The following is a 23,030-nucleotide window of genomic DNA, read 5'->3' on the forward strand; positions in this document are numbered from 1 at the left end:
CATTATCTGGTCAACAATGGCTCGTTGAGTCAGGTTAAAAAGTAAAGAGAGTATAACACAGCCAGTGCAGGAGACGCAAAGCAACACAGAAGCAAGAGTTGGACACCCCACCTTTAAATCTAGCTGTTATAACATGAATAATTTTTTTTAATCAAATCTTCCAGATGTGTAATGCCTATTTACTACAATGGTGCTACATCCATACTGTATGTGGCAGTGGAATCATCTTTGTGGACTTTTTCACTATGAAACTTGCTCATTTTGCTCAGTCTGCCCTGAAAGTAACACGTTGGGAGGTGGGAGGAAACCAAAGAACATGGAGGAAACCCACACAGACACAGAACAAACATGCAAAATTCGACACAGACCACACCTGAGCTCCAGGAACCCTGGAACTGTGACACTGTGCTGACCCTATAATATGTATTTTTAAATTCCTTTGTTGTAAAATCAGAACACTTAATGGCTCTTTGGTTGTCCCTCAGTGGTTCTATGCGGAATTTCCCTAGCAGAAAGAAGAACCCTACTACGTAACTAAGTACCATTGGATATAGAAAGGAAGCCTTGAAGAAGCTTTTTTCCAAGAGTGTAGTGATCAGAACATAGAGGTTCATATTAAATGAAGGTTGAAGCAATATGGTTTTGCATTTTTATAGATGATGCAGTAACATAGGCTACCTCCATCCATCCATCCATTCTCTGTACCGCTTATCCTATACAGCAAAATCCCCAGTGTTGATTTAACACCCAGAGTGTTGAATGCACACTCTACAGTGTTTATATTAGTCCATTGGACACAAATGAACACTCTGGGTGTTAATTCAACACTAGGGATTTTACTGTGTACACAGGGTCTCAGGGGGCCTGGAGCCTATCCCAGGGGACTCAGGGCAGAAGGCAAGGGACACCATGGACAGGATGCCAACCCATCACAGGGCACAATCACACACAAATTCACACACTACGGACAATTTAGAGATGCCAATCAGCCTACACCGCATGTCTTTGGACTGGGGGAGGAAACCGGAGTACCCAGAGGAAACCCCTGAAGCATGGGGAGAACATGCACGCTCCACCCACACAGGGCAGAGGCGGGAATTGAGCCCCCAACCACAGAGGTGTAAGGCAAATGTGCTAACCACTAAGGCACCCCCCAAAAAACACAAAAAAACGCTAAACCTGCATATTGCGTATTATTTTACTTAACCAAGTTCATTTTTATTTGGTCTCTGGGCCTGTATTTAGCAGCACATATCTGCAGCTCATCTTACACATGATTATTTCTCCAATAATTTCAACTATCTATTTTTCCTTCAGGGATTGATCACCAAAGTGGAAGAATGTGGTTGGAACTTATTGACCAACAAGAGCACAGTGTCATTAATAAGACTGTGATGTCTCTACGACAATCCACACATTAAAGCATACTTGAGGGGTAAGAAATTATACCACTCGTTAAAATTGTGAGTGATTGAGTACAAAGCCAGGTCCATGAGGTGCTTTGCATTTAAAATGTACTACTCAGTGATACATGCAAATAATATTGAATTACATTTCTCTTTTAGCAACTAAAAGACTCCAGTCTACCTACACACTTATTTGTTTTTTTATGGTTCATTATCAAGTTGTGCATATTTATGATGTACACAGGCAGCGGCTCAGAAATTAATATCTGAGATAATGCTCTCAGTTACAGATGCACAAGAAATGAGGATGTGTTTGTGATTAAACTTGCAAAGGTTGAAAGAGAAACAAAGCTTATTTTTCTGAGGGATTTGTTGTTGTAGAATGGCTTTTAAACAGGTCATTGCAGGACATTTTAAAGATGGACATTGGTGAGTGCTTTTATGCTATGTAGCAAAGTCAGACTGTAACCCCTGTAAAACATTTGATGTTTGATGAAGAGAAAAGAGCCACAGCTAGTCACATTAGATCATCAGGATATATGTTATTGTACTTTTAGGTTTTCTAAGTGATTATTTTCCAAGGTATTAATTAGTAATTAGTTCAAATCAAGGAGAAAACTTTGCTGGTTTTGTCTGACAGCAATCTCACCTCAGTAATAAATTGTATCATTGCTTGCCACTGGGGTGCTAGCCACAGGTCTATGCCTTTCTTACCTTTAACATGTATGATACCTTAAAAGATTTATGTACCATTAAATCTTATGTAAGTTATATACAGTGCCCTCCACTAATATTGGCACCCTTGGAAAATGTGAGCAAGGACGGCTGTGAAAAATTGCCTTTATTGTTTAACCTTCTGATCTTTTGTTAAAAAAAATTCACAAAAATACTCTGCTCATGGATATCACACAATTGCAAACAAAACACATGTTTATTTTAAAAATGGTTAAATATAGTGTGCAACAATTATTTTCACCCTTTTAGTCAATACTTTGTGCTACCTCCCTTTGCAAAGATAACAGCTCTGAGACTTCTCCTATAATGGCTGATGAGGATGGAGAATACATGGCAAGGGATCTGAGACCATTCCTCCATACAGAATCTCTACAGATCCTTCAAATTTCGAAGTCCATGGTGGTGGACTCTCCTCTTCAGTTCACCCCACAGGTTTTCTATGGGTTTCAAGTCAGGGGACTGGGATGGCCATGGCAGGACCTTGATTTTGTGGACACTAAACCATTTTTGTATTGATTTTGATGTATGTTTTGGATCATTGTCCTGCTGGAAGATCCAACCACGGCCCATTTTAAGCTTTCTGGCAGAGGCAGTCAGGTTTTCATTTATCTGTTGATATTTGATAAGAGTCCATGATGTCATGTATCCTAACAAAATGTCCAGGTCCTCTGGCAGAAAAACAGACACAAAACATTAATGAGCCACCACCATATTTAACCGTGGGCATGAAGTACTTTTCCATATGGCTACCTCTCTGTGTGCATTAAAACCACCTGTGCATTAAAACGACCTGGTGTTTATTGTCAAAAAGCTCTATTTTGGTTTCATCTGACCATTGAATCCAATCCCATTTGAAGTTCCAGTAGTGTCTGGCAAACTGAAGACGCTTGAGTTTGTTTTTGGATGAAAGTAGAGGCTTTTTTCTTGAAACCCTTCCAAACCACTTGTGGTGAATTTGGATTGTAGTTTTGGAGACTTTCTGACCCCAAGACGCAACTAACTTCTGCAATTCTCCAGCTGTGATCCTTCGAGATTTTTTGGCCACTTGAACCATCCTCTTCACAGTGCATTGAGACGATATAGACACACGTCTAATTCCAGGTTGATTCATAACATTTCCAGTTGACTGAAACTTCTTAATTATTGCCCTGTTGGTGGAAATTGGCATTTTCAATGCTTTTGCTATTTTCTTATAGCCACTTCCCATTTTGTGAAGCTGAACAACCTTTTGCTGCACATCACAGCTATATTCCTTGGTCTTACCCATTGTTATGAATGACTAAGGGAATTTGGCCTATGTATTACCTCATATTTATACCCCTGTGTGAAACAGGAATTCATGGTTGAACAATTTCCTGTTCCCTAATCACCCAGCTGTACTAAAAAATGTCAAATATCAATGGGAATATACTGCCAATAATTGTTGCACACCTGTATTTAACAACGTTTTTTTTTTTTTTGATAAACCTGTGTTTTGTTTGCAATTGTTTGATAGCCATGAGAGCAGTGTGTTTTTGTGTATTTTTTAAAATTTTTTATTTATTTATTTATTTATTTATTTACAAAATATCAAAAGGTTAAACAATTAAGACAATTTTTTCACAGCCTTCCTTGCTCATATTTACCAAGGGTGCCAATATTAGTGGAGGGCACTGTAACTACTATATGTACCGACCTAGGTTTTCATCCCAGTTCTCCGGACCCTCTGCACTGAACACTGCGGAAACATGATGCGATTGATCAGCTAGTTATTAAGCTATCATGAGATGGATCAGCAGTTTGGCGGGTGGGGGAGGATGGCTTTAACTTCAAATACAGCTCTGAGTCAGAGTCGGGCTGAGATTGTGCTGGTCAACATTATGGTCACCAAGAATTTATAATCAACAAAACTGAAGTGCATGAGGTAGGTTTGTGTGACAATATTGATAAATTCTGTCACAATTCACTTTTATGTCAAAAAATAATACTAATAACAAAATATGAATAAAAGTATCCTCCCTTTCTGTGTTAATAAAAAATATATATTATTCATGAAATTTTTTTTTATTTTTAAATGCAGAACTACTGTTTTACTGGTAGTTTGTAAGGCAAACTAGACTGTATTATTGTGATACATGTTGTGTATCGGAGAAAGAGTTTGAAATATTGTGATAAGATAGTTTTTGTCATATCGCCCACCCCTAGTGTGAGAAATATATATATTTTATAATGATGTACAAAGTAGGCACTGGAGACCCCCAATAGTCTGTGAAAGATATCCAAGGGTCTGCATTATACAGTTAGTAGTTTTAGTTAGTATAGTTTTAATCCTAAATGTTTGATCATTTCAACTGAATGGAAGGAAATAAATAATACCTCAAAAAAACTAAAACAAGAAGTAATACTTGAATGTCAGCTTGAATTGTACTGCAACTTTAATGAACCAAAAAATGTGGTTCAAAAAAAAAAAAAAAAATCTAGTATAGGCAAGGAAAATAATTTAAAAAAAATCTCTTATAGATTCCCAATAAATAAATAAATATGTACGTGATATTAAAACAGTTGGAGTCTTAATATTAATTTGTTGTTAAATAGCAATAAAATGATATATAATATATTATCTTAGAATATTCTAACATGGTCCAAATATATATTTTCCCCCCTTAAGCTTCAAATCTCAAAAAGGACATTTTAAAACTGTGTAAGGCAAGGTCAGTAAACATTACATTTCCCCAGGAGAAAGACACACAACTGGTACAATCTAAGAAGCAAATGCACACTTCATATACCTTTAAGAGAGAAAGAAGGCTGTGCACTCTTCTCTTAAACCCACTTTAATGAAATCCACACGTATAAATAAAGTGCACAAAGTGGGGATGGCGGTGAAGGAGATGTGATTGGGGTGGTGATGGATTGCATGTTCCTCTCGCCTTCCATCAGTAGTGTTTGATTTGGATGAGGGAGTTTAATAAGCAGGGCGGAGCTCTAGTGTACAGAGGCTGGAGTCACCCACAGCCTGCTGCCTCTCCACACCAGCTCCTCTCTCATGCACCACGCTGCTGGATTTCAGGTACGAATTCTCCATTTGCGGCTTTTCCTTTTTTTTTTTTTTAACGCAATGCTCTTTTTATTTGTATTTGTTATGAAAATGCAATGCTGGCGTGTGGAATAAAGCGCAGTGTGAATGATCCGGCGTGTGATGGTGGAGTATGAATGGGCGTCTGATATCAGCAAGCGTGTTTCTAAATGTGAACTGTGGTTCATTACTTCTGGCTCGGGGAAGTGTGTGTGTGTCGGATCTCTAAAACTGGACGTGTGCACAAGATGGAAGTGGCCCTTATTTGGCATTTTGTGCACGCTGAACAGCGCGGGTCTGTTTATGCAGTTGTGATTTCTGATTGAACCGTGTGTGTGTGTGTTCGCCAAAATTTCTGAGCTTGATGTGATCAAAGAGAAGTCAACATCCATACCGAGCAGCAGCACCACGCTCTCACACCCTCTGCCTGTAACACTGGCCCGGTTCGTGCTGTATTACACGGCGTGTTGATGTCGGGAACAACTCGTTTTCAACGACTTCATGGCGTTTCTCCCGGTCGATGGGGGTCAACGCTAAAGGGCGAAATTTGACGCCGCCATATTAACACTATCTCCTTGTATCCAGTCGATGTACACCGCTCCATTTCCCAGCCTTATCTATCGAGGCCACTGGCGAAAACTCTGAAACCCCTGGCCGGATATGCGCTCCTGCGGTAACGCGGTGTTGTTGTGTATAACTGCAGAGGAACCGGTTGGAAATGGAGGTCGCTGTTGTTGTTATTATTATTATTATTATTATTATTATTATTGTTATTATTATTATTATTATTATTATTATTATTGAGGCTGGTGTTGTTTCGGATCGATTTGGGATTTTATCGAGAGTTTCGTGGCCGATCGACTGTGCACTCGAGATCTAGGGTGCTTTAATGGGCTGACATTCATTTTGGATGGATATTTTGTCCAAAAAAAAAAAAAGCCTAGCATTAATTCCTCAACGGTGCATTTCAATCATAACCAAATCTGACGTGATTCTAAACCGAATTCAGCCTGTGTTTCTCTCCATGACTCTCCAGCTGCTTCACTGCAATATCGGATGACACACACACACTGGTGCTCATCTCATGCAGGATATGCACATATGACCATACACTGTCTGCCTGCTGAGGAGAAGAGAAAACCCTACCTACTTGTCTATTCCATTAATCACCCATCCAGGCAAAACCTGGTCACCTTAAGTAATCTCAATAAGAAACTAGTTTCTATCAAGTTGTCCTTGAAGAAGAGGTGCAGTTCTTGCATGATCCCTGATGTTGATGGAGCTGAAAAAGTGCCACGCCCCTCTGAACAGCGAGTCACAGTCACCTTGGTCTTAGCATGTCTGAATTCAGGACTAGGCCTAACTGTCCGAGTAATCGATTTATATCAGTTGTGTCCAGTCTTATTTGCAAAGGGTCTGTGGCTGCAGGTTTTCGTTTCGACCAAGCACCGATAAGATCGGACATCCATGGTCTGTATGTTGAAACATTTCGAGAGATGACCTTGCGTGGATGTTGTTTGCTTTTTGATCCTGTTTGGTCCCACGCTGAGAAGTGTTTTATACGATTGTAAATATACAGGGCTGGGGGTATACCAGGAGCAGGGTCGGGAACCTGTTCTTTATTTTTTTTTAGATCGGATCCGTGCTGGGTGTTGGCAGAAATGGTATTGCGTTGAAAGGGGCCGGGGGGGGGGGGACATTCGGATCAGTGATTTTATTTTATTTTTTTCTAGAAAATCGAACTCACACAATGGCCTCCTTACAAATTCCTGTTGTCTTGTTCTTGTGTACTCATTCTTTTAGTGCACTCGGTATTTTCTTACCACTAAGCAGATTTAATGCATTTATTGCAGCAGTGTCACAGCGGAAACTCTGATGGAAATTACTATCCACAATGTACATTTTAAAATGGGTAGATTTTACTATAAAACTGTAATATAATCTAACCCTGGAGATCGTGCTGCTGCTTTTTATTCCAACACCCTGAATATCAGTACTGTGTGGTGTGTAGTGGGTAATGTAGGCAGTGGGTGGGAAGCCAGTCATGCTGTATGACAGGAAGAGACGGATGTTTAATACTGCTGTGCAGTGGGCTTTCTGGCAGTTATGAGGTCAAGCCTGTGATCTGAATGCTGTTCCCTTTTTCCACTCCTGAAAAAGATTAAGGACAATCATAGGCTTGGTGTACTGTGTGCCTGGCTCATTGTGTTACAGGCTGATTGATGTGTGAGGAATATGAATTTGTGGAAGTGAAGAGAGTCATGATTGAGGAGTATAATTGGAATAGTGTGAGTGTTTCTCTAGGTTTTTTTTTTTTTAAAGTTTATTTTTTTTCCCCCAAGACAATATATACTGTAAAAAAAAAAAAAAAAACAAAAAAAAACTGACTCTCTCTTAGGCATGCTGTGGTATGAGGTTGTGGTTGACATAAAACTCCATTAATGTTTAATGTTTATAGAGGGAGACTAGCAATGGGGACACACTCAGACTCTGACCAAAAGAGGGAAACCTTAATGAGGATTTGTACAAACGTTTGAAGGTTCTCGCAGACTACATGTAAGTTATCACTAGCCACTTTGTGTGACCACTTTCCCTTGCTCATAGTCTTGCAGCTTTTGCTAACACCTGCTCCGTCTTCCTTATACATGGATATAATTAGTTCTCTGCATAGTAAGTGTCTCAAGCTGGGATATGGCTCTTGGCTCTATAGAAGTACTGATAAAATCTGATAATTCCAGTGCCATCATGCACAAATTAAGAGCAGACAGGAGAACATGAGCATTTGTTCCCCATACTGTACTGCCAATACAAAAAGTAATGTTAGCTTCAGGTTTGCATTCATGCTCTATTTTAAAAGAACACTCAACAAGATGGATTTAGTATTTTAAAGCCTTTCCACTGCTGTGGAGATATCATTGTTGGCTCAGGGTCCACACAGCACGGTGTTACTCTTTCACTCTCGCTGATGCATGAGATCATAAGGTTCTCCACCAGCACATGGCTCTGGATAAACCAGAGCTCTGATAGCTGTCCAAAGCCTGATGAAGTCATGCCTGATTGCATAGATTTTTGGTTTATTCTTGTGAACTTGAGTGCTTACAGGTCAGTGATGTAAGATCTCTCAAAGATTATGTTTTTTTGTCTTACTTTTGATTTTTTTTTTTAAAAATCTTGAGTACATTTTTAAATGCTATCTAAAAGTCCATTAATGGCCCTACTGATGGCTCAGTCAGAGAAAAACCTTATCAAAATAAACTAAATGGATTGAGATCAGGAGCTTGGTGGTTAGCACGTTTGCCTTGCACCTCTGGGGTTGGGGATTCAATTCGAAACTCCGCCTCCTGTGTGTGCCTCCAGTGTGCATGGAGTTTGCCTGTTCTTCCGCTGCTTAGGGGGTTTCCTCCTGGTACTCTGGTTTCCTCCACCCAGTGAAAAGACATGTGTTGTAGGCTGATTGGAATTTCCAAATTGTCCATAATGTGGGAATGGGTATGTGAGTTTGTGTGCGATTGTGCTCCCATGAGCCTGTGTAGGATAATCAGTACAGGAAATGGATGGATTGAGATCAATCTGAATAAATAAATATACATGCATGCATGCATACATACATACAGTCTGTATTTGGACAGAATTTTCATAATTTTGCCTCTGAACACCACCACAATAGATTTTAAATGAAGGTGTGATTGAAGTGCAGGTTTTCAGATTTAATTCTAATTTAATTTAACAAAAAAATATTGTGTTAACTGTTTAGGAATTACAGCCGTTTTTAATGTTTTAAAATATATTCATATCAAAATCCTTTTAACAATCTGGTAAATAGAAGACGAATCACCATCACTGTGTCAATGTCTGAATGACATTTTTCTGAAATCTTACTTTGACAAATGCGCTTTATGCGTTTGTACTTGTATTACAAAGCTCCATGACTAACATGGCAGCTGCAAAAATGTGGCTATGTGAAGGAATGGTTCATGTTGGAAAATGAAAGAAAATTATAATAAATCAGTGGTCAGCTAATATTTGTAGGTAGAATGGTATGTGACAAGTTCTTCTTCTTGTTTTCAGTTTAATATGTACAGTTTGGAGTATGTTTTACTGAAACTGAAAGTCAAAATCCAACACATGGCTAATGTACTGCACTCTTATTGGACACTCAAGCTCAGCAAAACATCTTCATAAAATCCCAATCTTCTCGGAGCCTTGATAACACTGGGATTAAGTAATATGATTAGGTAATTGTACATGATCTCAGCGTACCCCTTATCGTAAGTCCCCACCCCAAATGCGGTCTTATTGTGGGAGTAATTAAAACCAGGCTCGGCAAATGACTGGTCCATTGATTTTGTTTGAACACAAACGTGTAGTTAAATAGGCTATTATTAAAATGAATTTGAATTGTAGAGCGTCATTAAGTCTTTGGATATTGGAAGTTATGTTCACGCAAGGTGGTCCACTAAACATTGAATGATCGGAATGTGAAAGGCATTCTTTTTTACAGACTCCGGGAAAGCATTTCCCTCATGCCTTCATTTACAAGACTATAACTGCATGCTCTGGCATACGAGATATATTTATAGTTTCAAAAGAAAATGTTACAGCTGCAGAGTATGGTAAACACACTAGCAATGTCAATCACTCAACACAATCAGTTTACCTCATCTAGTCCGCTGTCAGAATTGTCTTCATTGCTGTGTCCTGTAGTTCCAAACGCAGATCATGGGGATGGCCAAAATTCCAAATGTAACCACGTACCCATTTTTCTTTTACTAAAATATGCTAGTTTATTACCAATCAGATTACGGTAGCTAGCTAATTCATGAAACCAACTAGTGGCATCCTCAGAATCAGCTTGGGCAGGAACATATGCTATATTCAGTTCAGTCCAATTTTACTTGTATAGCGCTTTTTATAAAAGACTGTCACAAAGCAGCTTTACAGGAACACAGTGGGTAGATTTGGTTCCCTAATATTCAATCCAGAGGTGACGGTGACAAGAAAAAACTCCAAGACAACATGAGGAAGAAACTTTGAGAGGACCCAGAGTCAAACGGGGTCCCATCCTCTTCTGGGCTACACTGGATAACGTGATTATAAAACATTACAGTATAGAGTTGTAGAAGAGTAAAGGCAGTACTAGAAACACTCATTTTTTCCTGGTGTGGAATATTTCTTTTGGGCTTTATTTTTTTTGGGTGATGTATGACAGGATCAGACAGGAAGTCTTTTTATGTGAGAACATTACATAGTACATGTACTGTAAAAGAGATTTGACCGATTATATTTGTCGTTATATTATAGTGTATCTTTCATTTTCATATTATGTACGGTGTCTGTCACCATCTGCTGTGATTATTATAATTTTTTTCAATGGTAAATTTTAGTGTGGCTAATCCTATAGATGGTTTGGATTCAATAAATGCAATGGAATAAATAATACCAGTGTAGGTAGCTACACTGTCGTTCAGTGTTATTTATTCAGTGTGTTCAACGTAACAATGTTGGATATTGACTCGGCTGAATTATTTAGTAAAGCCTTCATTTTTTTTTTATACATTGTTCTATTATAATAGTACGTACAGGATTTCGCTGAGTTTTTTTTGTAATTGTTGTGGCCAGAAATGCCTGATTTCACTGTGCCTTTTTTCAAAATCTTTCTCTTTCAAGATATGTGAAGTCGCTGCATCTTTGCAAACTGTTTTGCATTGACATCCACAGGATGGCTGTACACACTTGGAGAGCTTTATTTTTATTTTTGTATTTTTTTATGCTGCTTTATTCTTGCCAAAATTAGATAGCTTTCTTCTCGTTGACTGGTGCAAGAGTGATCTCATCCTTCCTACACAATGAGCAGAGGTAATTGTGCCTTCTTGGTCTCCAAGCTGCTGGAGGTGGCTATGGATATGTCAGGATTCAAACCCATAACCTCCTGATAATAATCAACATTTGGTGCCACTAGGGAGACTGCATAGCTGAGCATTGTACTGTAGAGGGAAACACAAAGGTTGTTTACTGCATTATTCATAGCATGATTTCATTTGATTAACTGAATTCAATTAATTTACTCTTGTATGCAGTTTCATCCAGACTATTAGTTATGATTGATTGATTGATTGATTATTTTAATTGACCTTTTGAAATACAGTGCACTGGTTGGAGTCTTAACACACTTGGCTAGGTGCATTCCTGTCTTCAGTGAAATGTTACATGAACCACATCAAACATCTTTTACACTTTTTTTTTTTCTTGCATAAGAGCAGCCATGCATTATGTGACTAATGTTCTCTCACAATGGAACATTACATGTTTTTTTCTGTATTCTTTTAAGCAAAAATGTACAGTTATGATGAATGAGAAACTAAGAGACATTATGTCCGGTCATTCTGGAGGAGGAAGGTGATACTCCTGCAGTTCATCCATTATAAAGACTGACCATTTCCTTTTCAAACACAATTGTAGCCTTTAAATGGCTGTGAATGATAACTTATCATGTATTAGCCAGAAAGATGTTCATTTTCCTACTATAATCCACTGAGAAAGTAATTTTCCTATTGCTGTACTTCTTCCATCCCACAAAAATAACAGGCCTGGGCCCTCGATTATTAATGCTACATATTCACAGATGTGTGTACCTTCAGTGCAAAGTTTGGATTTTTTTTAAAAAAATTAAATGTTTGGTGCTATGTGTACACATGGTCAATATATGCACAAACCTAAGCAAGATGATCCGTATTTGTGCTTTTTTTTGTTTATCATGGCGCTGAACTGCTAATAATCTGATTTGTCTGTGGAATCCATTGGTTATTTTTCAATTAAATATAACACATGCTGAATACAAACATGTTAGTGGATACTTTGTATTAACAGAGACAGTATGTTAAAGAATAAGATGAAAGATCCTGCTTCACCGGGGGATGTTGGGCCATTTGAAGAGGGTTTTTTTTAAAAATTATTTGTTTATTTATTTATTTATTTATTTATTTATTTATTTATTTATTTAAAGGGACTAGTCGGATTACATAGCTTTCAACACCAAGTGGTTTATGCAGATTCCCGCCCCTGAAACCAATAAAATGAAACACATTTTTGCCACCAATTGGAAGAACATACTTGGTGAGGTAAATGAGATACACCAATGCAATACCCATTAAAGACAAGGTGCTTTCAACATGGTTTTGGCTTTGCTGGATAATTCAACTTTAAGGAGTAGTATGAGTTCAGTATTGCTGCAGTTGAAGTGCCATCTGAAAATGAATTTAGTTCTAGAAATCCAAATGGTTTCCATTTTGTGAATGTGTAGCTGACTTACGACATGCATTTACTGATGTTCAACAGAAAATGTCACCAAAAGGACAAACACATAAAAAATATTAAATAGCACAGTTTAATCTCTCCCCACTTTACTGGTCAATATGAAAAAAATAATAGCGTTTCTTGCACATTTTTTGGTGGCACTAACTAAATGTCATAGTTTTATCGGAACCATCTGAAGCGATTCCTATATACCATATGTTGTCAGTAGTGGGTGTGTCTTTTAAAATAAGAAGTAATGTGCAAGGTGGCTATGACCAATTGGTATTTATTAAGCTTCATTACTTGCACTGTGAAGGTTCCATACACATACATTTGATTACCAATTTAATTGTGTTATGTGAATTCAAATTTTGATGCATAAGAAACAATTTAGAACCTTTTCTTTGCATTGTTGATAAATGAGTACCATCTGTACTGCTCTAGAGCCATCAGAGAGAGAGAGAGAGAGAGAGACGAGCATGCTTGTGCTGAAGTGTTTGTTAATGTGCAGTTGTGTGGGTGTTTTTGCCAAATTGCTGAACTGCCACACGCCCAGTACACCAGAAGTCTGCTTGGGTCTTTTGTGCTGTCTTTCTGGTGGCAGGCCAGGCCTGACGAGTACAGTATGCCCATGCCAGGGCTGGAATTTCCTCCTTTTTTCCCCGAGATCAGCTTTTCTTGTTTTATATCCTAAACTTTGTCACTATTAGGATGACTACATAACTGCCATAAGAAAGTGAATTCTCTAGTAGTATTCACTTCTGCATGGTTTGAACATGACCCCCTGATAACACTACGTAGTACAGACTTTGGAGTCACGTTCTATGAACTATGAATGTGCTTTGTAATCTAGTGCTGCCTCAGTTAGAATAAAAAAATAATAAAAGAAGTTGATTATATTATATTATTGTTGTTCTGTAGCTTTATGAGACAGTAGAATTTATATAAAAGCTTTCCAAGCATTGGTACCCAATAGTAAAGACCTCCAAGAACAGTTATGATGATCTATGCCTAAAGCTTTCATTTAAAGTGCAAACCAGAGGGTTTTTATAGGCCAGCAGGCAAAGTGAAGGAAGGCACCATGCTGTCTTTCGCCTCTGATGCTGCTGTTTCAGTGAATACATTGGAGTTCATAAGACCTCTTCACTTGAGTGCCCTTAATGAAAGGTTTCCTCTCTGGACCTTCTTTTAAAGATCTTGGGTATGGGACACATTAGTGACACATTTGTTTCCCTGAAGACCTACAATGTAAAAATTAGGGGTGTGTGTGTGTGTGTGTGTGTGAGAGAGAGAGAGAGAGAGAGAGAGAGAGAGTGATTTGATTTTTGTCTAGAAACATTAGAAAAGAGCACACCTCCACTCATCTCCACCCAGCACACTTCCAGATGAGCTAAGCATGTTTCAGGAAAAGAGGTGGATTTCTCTGAACAGTAATATCGCTTGTTCCCTGGATCTCTAGGGTGGGGGTGGGGATTCACAGTGAGGGTCTCATTGTTGAAATTATTCACGCCTCGTCCACATTTTCCAGTACTCTTCTCATTTCCTGTCCTCCCACAAAGACCAGGCTTTTCCGAGGAACTTTCAGCTCAGGAGTGAGCATAATAAAAGGAAGAGCAACAGTGTTCTGAAGAGGCCAGGCAGCACATTACTGAGTGATTAGGGTCCATGTACTTAATGTCTTTGGTTTTGTTATAAACTGTTGCTGGGCTACAGTTTTGGGGCTTCTGGGTGTTGGTGAAAGTTTCCATCATGGGAGTCATTGTTTGCCTCACTATGGAGGACTTTTTACAGCATACAGCTGTAAGAATGAAGTCGGCCACTGTTTATGCAGCATAGCTGGGGAGAGATTATTACGAATGTGGTAGTGATGGTGATGAGAGAGCTTGATGGTAATCATACAGTGGTCTCTGCAGCTGATGGTGATTGTAATCATGTTCATGATGATAACGACAAACAAGACAAAGGATGTGAGGATGATGACCATGATGCTGATGTGCAGGAGAAGGATTCTGCAATGACTCTTGGAATTTATATATTTCTGTAAAGCTGCTTCGTGACAATGTTAATTGTTAAAAGCGCTATACGTTCTTGAATTGAAGTTAGTGTGTTAGCACAGGAAATAGTCAAAAATATGCAGGACAGGATATACTCCAGGACCAGGGGTGAGAACCTATGCCCTAAAGTTACAGTGGTGCTTGAAAATTTGTGAACCCTTTTAGAATTTATGTATCTGCTTAAATATGACCTAAAACATCTTCAGATTTTCATAAAAGTGGACAAAGAGAACCAATTAAACAAACAAGACAAAAATATTATTTTTAGTCATTTATTTATTATTGATCCAATATTATATATCTGTGAGGGGCAAAAGTATGTGAAACTTTTGCTTTCAGTATCTGGTGTGACCCCCCCTTGTGCAGCATCAACTGCAACTAAACGTTACTGGTAACTGTTGATCAGTCCTGCACATCGGCTTGGAGGAACTTTAGTCCATTCCTCAGTACAGAACAGCTTCAACTCTGGGATGTTGGTGGGTTTCCTCACATGAACTGCTTGCTTCAGGTTCTTCCACAACATTTCTATTGAATTACAGTCAGGACTTTGACTTGGCCATTCCAAAGATTTCTTCTTCTTTATAACCATTCTTTAGTAGAACGACTTGTGTGTTTAGGATCGTTGTCTTGTTGCATGACCCACTTTCTCTTGAGATTCAGTTCATGGATTTTCTTTTAGAATTCACTGGTATAATTCTGAATTCATTTGTTCATCAACCATGGCAAGCCATCCTGGCTCAGATGCAGCAAAATGGGACCAAACCATGATACTACCATGTTTCATAGATGGGATAATGATCTTATGCTGGAATGCAATGCTTTAACACACCGCGAACCAAAAAATTATTTTTATATCAGACTTTGATAGATCCCTGTTCTTTAAATAAAACAGGGCGCTCACCTACACCTGATTGTCATCCCATTTATTGAAAACACCTGACTCTAGTTTAATCTTCAAATTAACTGCTAATCCTAGAGGTTCCCATACTTTTGGCACTCACTGATATGCAATATTGGATCATTTTCCTCAATAAATAAATGACCAAGTATTATAATTTTGTCCTGTTTGTTTTATTGGGATGTTTAAGACTTGTGTGGAAATCTGATAAATATAATATAATGAGTTAACAAACTTTCAAGAACCACTATAAGTGGTGTTATTGAAATTTAATCAAGATAAAGTATTGTGGTCTAACACTGAAAATGGGGAAAATGATTGGTTCTGTGGATTTTTTAAAAAGTACTACTTAACTTGTTTGGTTGTTGCTGTTACATAATACCCTGGCTTTTCAGTTGCTAAGTAACGTTAATTCAAACACTTGCCTCTGGTGTTTCTACTGTCACGTAACCACATCAATTAGTCCGGGCATAGAGCACAAGGCCAAGCTAGGGTTCATCCTCAGACCTCAGTGTAGGGGCCAGAGTATCAGAATGTAGGGTGGTGGTGTTAATTACCTCCTTAGAAAGGATTCATTTAGAATGGGGACAGGCACTGTATTTATATATGTAAAAAAAAAAACAAAGGCACAAGTTCCTTGGGAAATCTAGATCTCCTATCTTTTCGCCGCTGGGGATCATTGATTTTATGCTAAAGATTATGAGATACCGTCTTGTGTGCTCTCAAGCAGACTTGAAAAGGGCAGCATTTTGTAATCGAGCTTCTGAAAGCTAGTGCTAACACTGTGTGAATAAATGCTAAGAGGCAATGAAGTGAGTGAAAGAAACCACAGAATTGAATCACTGAATCGGAGGTCCATCTGGCCATTCTTCTTCCCTCTTCATGTGCTGATTAGTGGAAGACTGATGTGTGTGTGCTCTGCCTTGCAATCCTGTATTGAGCACAAAGCCTAATCCTGACCTATTATGATTCACATTGGGACATTTATAATTGTTATAATTAATGATATTACTACTTTTTTTTTTTTTTACAAATTAAACTAAAAGTTAAAAAAAAACCTTAAACTATAATTAAATATACTGTAATCAAACACTAATAGATTTGAATATTGTCATGAGATTTGGATAATGGTATGGATTGTTATAATATAGAATTAAAATTAAATCTGTATGCAGGCACGTGCTTCTGTGGATGCTTAAATAACAGCAATAAACAAATGGAAAACAAAACCGTACAAGAAAAAAGAAAAAGGAGGATTTTGACCAGTAAACTGTGGATGTGCTTCCTCTTCTGAAAGGTGTCATGGAACCAGCAGAATAAACTGAACAGTCAGCATAATGAATGGGGACCAAATTAATGAAATATTTTCATGTTTTAGAATTGAGCTGATGTAGCTAGTTGGTGGCAGAGGTGGAATTAGCTTCAGTTTAGCTGTAGCCTTTGATTTTTGACCCCTTGCTAAGGTGATCTGGAAAACACCTGAAAATAATTTGTGTTTTCTCAGATAAAGCAGCAATCAGACCAAAATGTGAGTGAAATTCACCCAGTGGAAAAGCCAATCCCTTTAAAGTAGTGGTCAGACAAGACTTATTCCTTGCTGTTTTTTTGTTTTGTTTACTATTGCTATGTTCCCTCTATACACTGCTACATACAGAACCAAATACTCCAGAAGCTCTTGATTCAATGTGTAAATGGCACAAATTTCACAAACACTGCCTCTGACTTCAGATATTTCAAAAATATAGGGCTACAACATGAGTTGCCTTTGTACTTTTATTCAGCTGCAGTAGAAATAGTATTTGAAAATATTTCGGTTGTCAAATTTCTGGATGGTGTCTCAAATCCACAGGTACCCAGTACCGGCAGCAGTATTTCTGCTGTGAATCAGGGCATACCATTGGTTCTCAATGAAGTCAAGATCATGGAGTGAAAAAGTGCTTTTACTCCACACCCCAAAGCCCACAGCCTTTTTCCTCACTGCTGGATGTTAAGCTCATTGTAGAGTGTACAGGAAACTTGTTAAGTATGGCTTTCTTTGTGCAATGGCTTACTTAAACTTTGATTTAAGAGCTTATTAAAAGTGACCTGATTTAGGAGCCGGTTCATATGGATCTTATTAAGTCACCTTAAAGTGCACCCAGTGGATTTTTAATGTGCTTGGCAAGCTGCACTGGCTTGTAACAAAGTTGACTTTTTTAAATTACGCAACCAGAAAATTTAGCAGTTCTCTTCTTTTTAGTCTTGTTTGTTTCCTTCCAGTTTACTCCAGACATTGAAGCTGTGATGCAATTATTTGTTGTTCTTACAGATGTTCATACAGAGGTTATTGGAATGGTTAATGGTTCTAGCTTTCTAAAGGGGTTCTACTTGGAAGAATGTCCGCTTTAAATAGGTTGGCTGCATCATGTATCAGTACCTTCTATAGGTTTAGTAAAGTGAAATCAAAATTTACATTAATTTTGTATCTTTGAAATATGTGGATTAAAGGTGACCGCATAAATCTGACGGTTAATACTGGCATTTCTTTTCTCATTTCAGCTGGATTTATTAATATCATGTGGAGAGCCCATGTGTTTATTTGGTTTTGGCCTTTGAAACAGCTTTCAGAATGAGTGTTAACTGTACTCTTGGCACCATCCCAGTGAGTCTGAAAGCCCATTAAGCGAATTAGCATGGGGACCCTCCTAGCGTCAGACTTATAAGGTTCTCCCTGTGACTCATCAGGCCAGCACTGAGGCAGATGCTGATGCAGAGGCTTGGTGTAGCCCTTGTTGGCAGTCTGGTTCTTTGGAGTATGGGGTTAATGGCAGTACTACTTAAGAGATTGCTCAGTGTGCAGCTGAGCCAAACTGGCCAAGAGAAAAGGCATAAACAGCACAAGAAAGGGATTTTGATGCCAAGAAGCTTTCTATCTCTTTTGCTTGCAAAACATTACTTTTCTAATGATGGTTTTTAGCCAGCATTGTAATAGGATGGCAATAGTGGCAGTTTCATTCATCTCGCAGAATAATGGAGATACTCTGTGGGAAATGGGCAATAGGCAGCAACTAAGACAAAAATTATACATCAGCCTGAATCGTGAGTGCCATTATAAAGCTAACAGTAGATACAACTCTAGTCTCCAGTGTGCACTCTGAAAATGATACCATTATTCTGCTTGTTTTGTTAAGCCATCACATGGCAGGATAATGTCCTTGTCAGTGTGCCGAGTGTCTACATCCCTCCTGTCCTAAGTAAGCTGTGGTGCTGAGGCATTTGGTTGTATGATGCTGACCCAGCAATGCCTACAGCAACCTCTGTCTTTCCCTCCCTGCACTTCTGCTCTTAGATACACTGTCAGCATCCCCAGGGGGCTATGATAATACAAACCATATGAATTTATGGCAGGGACACAACCAGCAGAAAGAGAAATGAGCATGAGTGAGAAAAGAGAAAAAGTGAGTTAAATACATAGCACAGGTTTAACACAAATATATTAATTAAAATCTTACATCCGCTCATTTTGTGGTTCAAAAGAATTCTATTGTATGCTATGAAGCAGTTAATGATCCTTGACTTAATAGATGGAATAATGTAAGTACGTTAAAATATACAGTGGGGGAAATAAGTATTGGACACGTCGACATTTCTTTTCACTTAAAATATTTCCAATGAGGCTATTCGCATGAAATTTTCACCAGACATCAGTATTAACTCAAGAAATCCGGAAATATAAAGAATTCACAACATTAAAGTCCATAAATAAAGTTATGTGTAATAAAGAGGATTGATACTGGGAAAAAAAGTATTGAACACGCTAAGAAAAAGCAGTTCTCCAAGGCAAGGTACCAGCTGAAGTCTGTAAGTAATTATACCCCCTATCTGTGCAAATTAATCTCAGCTGGGTTAGTAAATTGATGGTCTATAAAAAGGTTTTTTGTTACCAAGGTGTCACACAAGAAACATCTCATGATGGGTAAAAGCAAAGAGCTCTCCCAGGACCTTCGCAACCTTATTGTTGCAAAACATATTGATGGAATCGGATACAGACGTGTTTCAAAACTTCTGAATCCTCCAGTAAGCACCATTGTGGCCATTATCCACAAGTGGAAGCAACATCACTAGGTCATCAACTGGCCACGTACAGGAGCTCTTCACAAGATTTCTGACCAGGGAGAAGAATAGTCAGAAGAGTAGCCCAAGAGCCAAGGACCACTCGGAAAGAGCTCCAGAAACACTTGGAGGCAGCAGGTGCCATCGTCACAGAGAAAACAATAGGCAATGCACTCCACTGCTCACGCTCACCCAGCAAGACTCCATTACTACAGAAAAGGAATGTCGACGCTCGTTTAAAGTTTGCTACAACTCATTTGGACAAGTCTATGAAATACTGGGAGAGAGTGTAGTCTGCTCAGACGAGAGCAAAATGTAACTTTCTGGCTGTCATACTACACACCATGTTTGGAGAAGAAATTGCACTGCACATCACCCTAAAAATACTATACCAACAGTGAAGTTTGGAGGTGGAAGCATCATGATGTGGGGCTGTTTTTCATCACATGGTACTGGCAGACTTCATATAATTGAAGGAACAATGTATGGAGCCCTTTACCAGGAGATTCTTGAGTAGAATCTGCTGCCATCCACCAGGATGATGATGAGACCTAGGTGGACCTTCCAGCTGGACAACGATTAAAAAGCATACAGCAAAGGAAACTCTCAATTGGTTTCAGAGAAAAAGATTCAAGGTGTTAGAATGGCCCAGTCAATCACCTGACTCAAATCCAATTGAACAAGATATAAAGACAATATGTTTAGAAGAATGATCCAAAATCACACCTGAATACTGCGGCCCATTAATTTCTTCATACAGGAAGCGTCTTGAAGCTGTCGTTACAAACAAAGGCTTCTCCAACAAGTATTAAATACATTTCAGTTAGCGTGTTTAATACTTTTTTTTTTTTCCTGTGTCATTCCTCTTTATTACACATAACTTCATTTATGGACTTGAATGTTGTGAATTCTTTATATTTCCAGATTTCTTGAGTTAATACTGATGTCTGGTGAAAATTTCATGTGAATAGCCTCATTGGAAATATATTTCCTGAAAAAAATTGACACGTTCAATACTTATTTCCCCCACTGTAGATAGGGCAGAGGACTTGCACCACTATCTATTGTGTCTCCATTTAGCTCTGCGGATTCAGGAGGAGAGAAGTCCTCTACGTTATCAGAGCCCTGCGTACTGCTGGCACTGCTGGCACTGCAAAATTTTTGTCACTATCCATCTTTATTGTGAGTCTTCTGAAGGCTCACCCACTTCTTCCTCCCCTGCCTTTCCCTGCCATGCCCACTCCCCTTCCCTTCTTCACACAGCCATCCATGCCCATTTAAGTTGGATTTTTCAAAACATTGAGAGGTAGACTTGAGCTGAAAGAGGGAGGTTTCATGACCCTTTAACTAGTTATCTTTAGAAGCTAGGTTATATAGCTACTTCCATGTCTCATCAGAACTAAAAAAAATAACAAATAAAAGGCTGGACAGTGTACACCCACAAGCAACAGTTTGTAGGTGTGTTGCATCCACTAGAGATAAACAAGCAGTGTGTCGCTCGCACGTGTGGACGTAGGGTAGAACGTACAGTGCTGTGAAAATGTGTGTATTTGCCCCATCCTGATTTTCTTCTTTTTATTTAAATCTCATACTAAATTGTTTCAGAATTAAAACAAAATCTAAGATAAAACAAAGGCAACCTGAATAAATGCAAAATACAGTTTTTAAATGATAGTTATTTATTGAAGCAAAAAAATTATCCAATACCAACTGGGCCTGTGTGAAAATGTATTTGCCCCCACACTAATTCCCCAAATCTATGAAACTGCATTCATAATGGGGTTCAGTTGGACTGGACGCAACCAGGCCTGATTACTGCAAACCCTGTTCAATCAAATCAACACTTAAATAAAATGTCTTCAACAGCATGAAGTTGGTTAAATGGTCTTACCCAGTAACACACTGTGCCAAAATTGAAAGAAATTCATCTTCAGTCTGGGAAGGATTACAAAGCTATTTCAAAGGCTCTGGGGCTCCAAAGAACCACAGTGAGAACCATTATATCCAAATGGAAAAACTCTGCACAGTAGTGAACCTTCCCAGAAGTGGCCGACCTTCCAGAATTCCTCCAAGAACACAGGAACTGCTCCTGCAGGAAGTCACAAAAGAGCCAAGGTCAACATCAAAGGACCTATAGGCCTCTCCTGCGTCAGTAAAGGTTACTGTTCATGACTCCACTATCAGAAAGACACTGGGCAAAAATGGCATCCATGGAAGAGTGGTGAGGTGAAAATCACTGCTAACCCAGAAGAACATTAAGCCTTGTCTGAATTTTGCCAAAACACACCTTGATGATCCTCAAATCTTTTGGGAGAATGTTGTGTGGCTTGATGAGTTGAAAGTGGAACTGTTTGGAAGACGGGGTCCCATTACATCTGGCGTAAACCAAATACAGAATGCCACTAAAAGAACAGCATACCTACGGTCAAGCATGGTGGTGGAAGTGTGATGGTGTGGGGATGCTTTGCTGCTTCAGGGCCTGGGCAACTTGCAATAATTGAGGGAGACATGAAGTCTGCTCTCTACCAGAAAATCCTAAAGGAGAATGTCCTGTCTTCAGTCTGTAAGTTGAAACTCAAGTACAACTGGTTTATGCAGCAAGACAATGATCCAAAGCATAGAAGTAAGTCAAGTCCTAGAAGTGAGTGAAAGACTGATCTCCAGTTATCAGAAGCGTTTGGTTTGTTATTGCTGCTAAAGGTGGCACAACCAGATTTTAAATTTAAGGGGGCAATTAGTTTTTCATATTGGTGATAGGTGATGAATAGCTTTTTAGTTATTTATTTTACTTTTTGCTTCAATAAAAAAATTAAAAAATAAATATTTACTCAGGTTGCCTTTGTTTTATGTTTTATTTCTTTTTGAAGATATGAGACAAAAACAGAAGATATACTTTTTCACAGCACTGTATGTTTTTAAATGTTAAGCTGCATTCACAACATGTTGTAATTACGAGATTCCAACTTGTAAAAAGTGCTCATATCCTTATAGAACTCTTGTAACCTAGGAATTTTCTTGTTACCAACTTGTAACCTAGGAATTTTCTTGTAAACAACTTGTAACCTAGGAATTTTCTTGTAAGCAAATTGTAAACTAGGAATTTTCTGACAGCTCTGACTAGTATCACCTGACCACTGCAATACAATGATTAATCTGAAGATGAACAAAAGACATACAAGACAGTTTTATGTAGCTAGCATCTTTAAAAAATAATACATAAATACTAGATTAGTTTATATTGTGAATATAAGTATGTATGTATAACTTTTTATAGTTACAAACAAAAAGCACTGAATTAAACTACAGTCCTAAATGAATAATATATATTCTGGTGTGTGTCTGTGTGTATTGGGTTCCTTTCAGTGTTATATAATTGGACAAACAGTTGTGTAACATTTTAGTCTTAATTTTTTATTTGTAACACTCAGTTTAAATAAATGAAAAAATGGTTCTGGAAGTTTGACCCCCCCCCCCCCCCAATCCGATTAATCTAAAAA

The 23,030-nt window shown here is 38.4% G+C and overlaps 1 protein-coding gene across 1 annotated transcript in view; it reads left to right on the plus strand.

Annotated features, from left to right (window-relative positions):
- The first annotated feature begins 4,862 nt into the window (after positions 1–4,862).
- Positions 4,863–23,030, plus strand: part of tln2b (talin 2b) — a 127,829-nt gene continuing 109,661 nt past the window's right edge. Inside the window, exon 1 of the mRNA XM_053642244.1 lies at positions 4,863–5,190. The gene's annotated coding sequence lies outside the window, so the exon portion shown is untranslated. The remainder of the gene's footprint in view (positions 5,191–23,030) is intronic.

Source organism: Ictalurus furcatus, chromosome 14 (assembly GCF_023375685.1).
Source record: "Ictalurus furcatus strain D&B chromosome 14, Billie_1.0, whole genome shotgun sequence".
Classification (NCBI taxonomy): domain Eukaryota; kingdom Metazoa; phylum Chordata; class Actinopteri; order Siluriformes; family Ictaluridae; genus Ictalurus; species Ictalurus furcatus.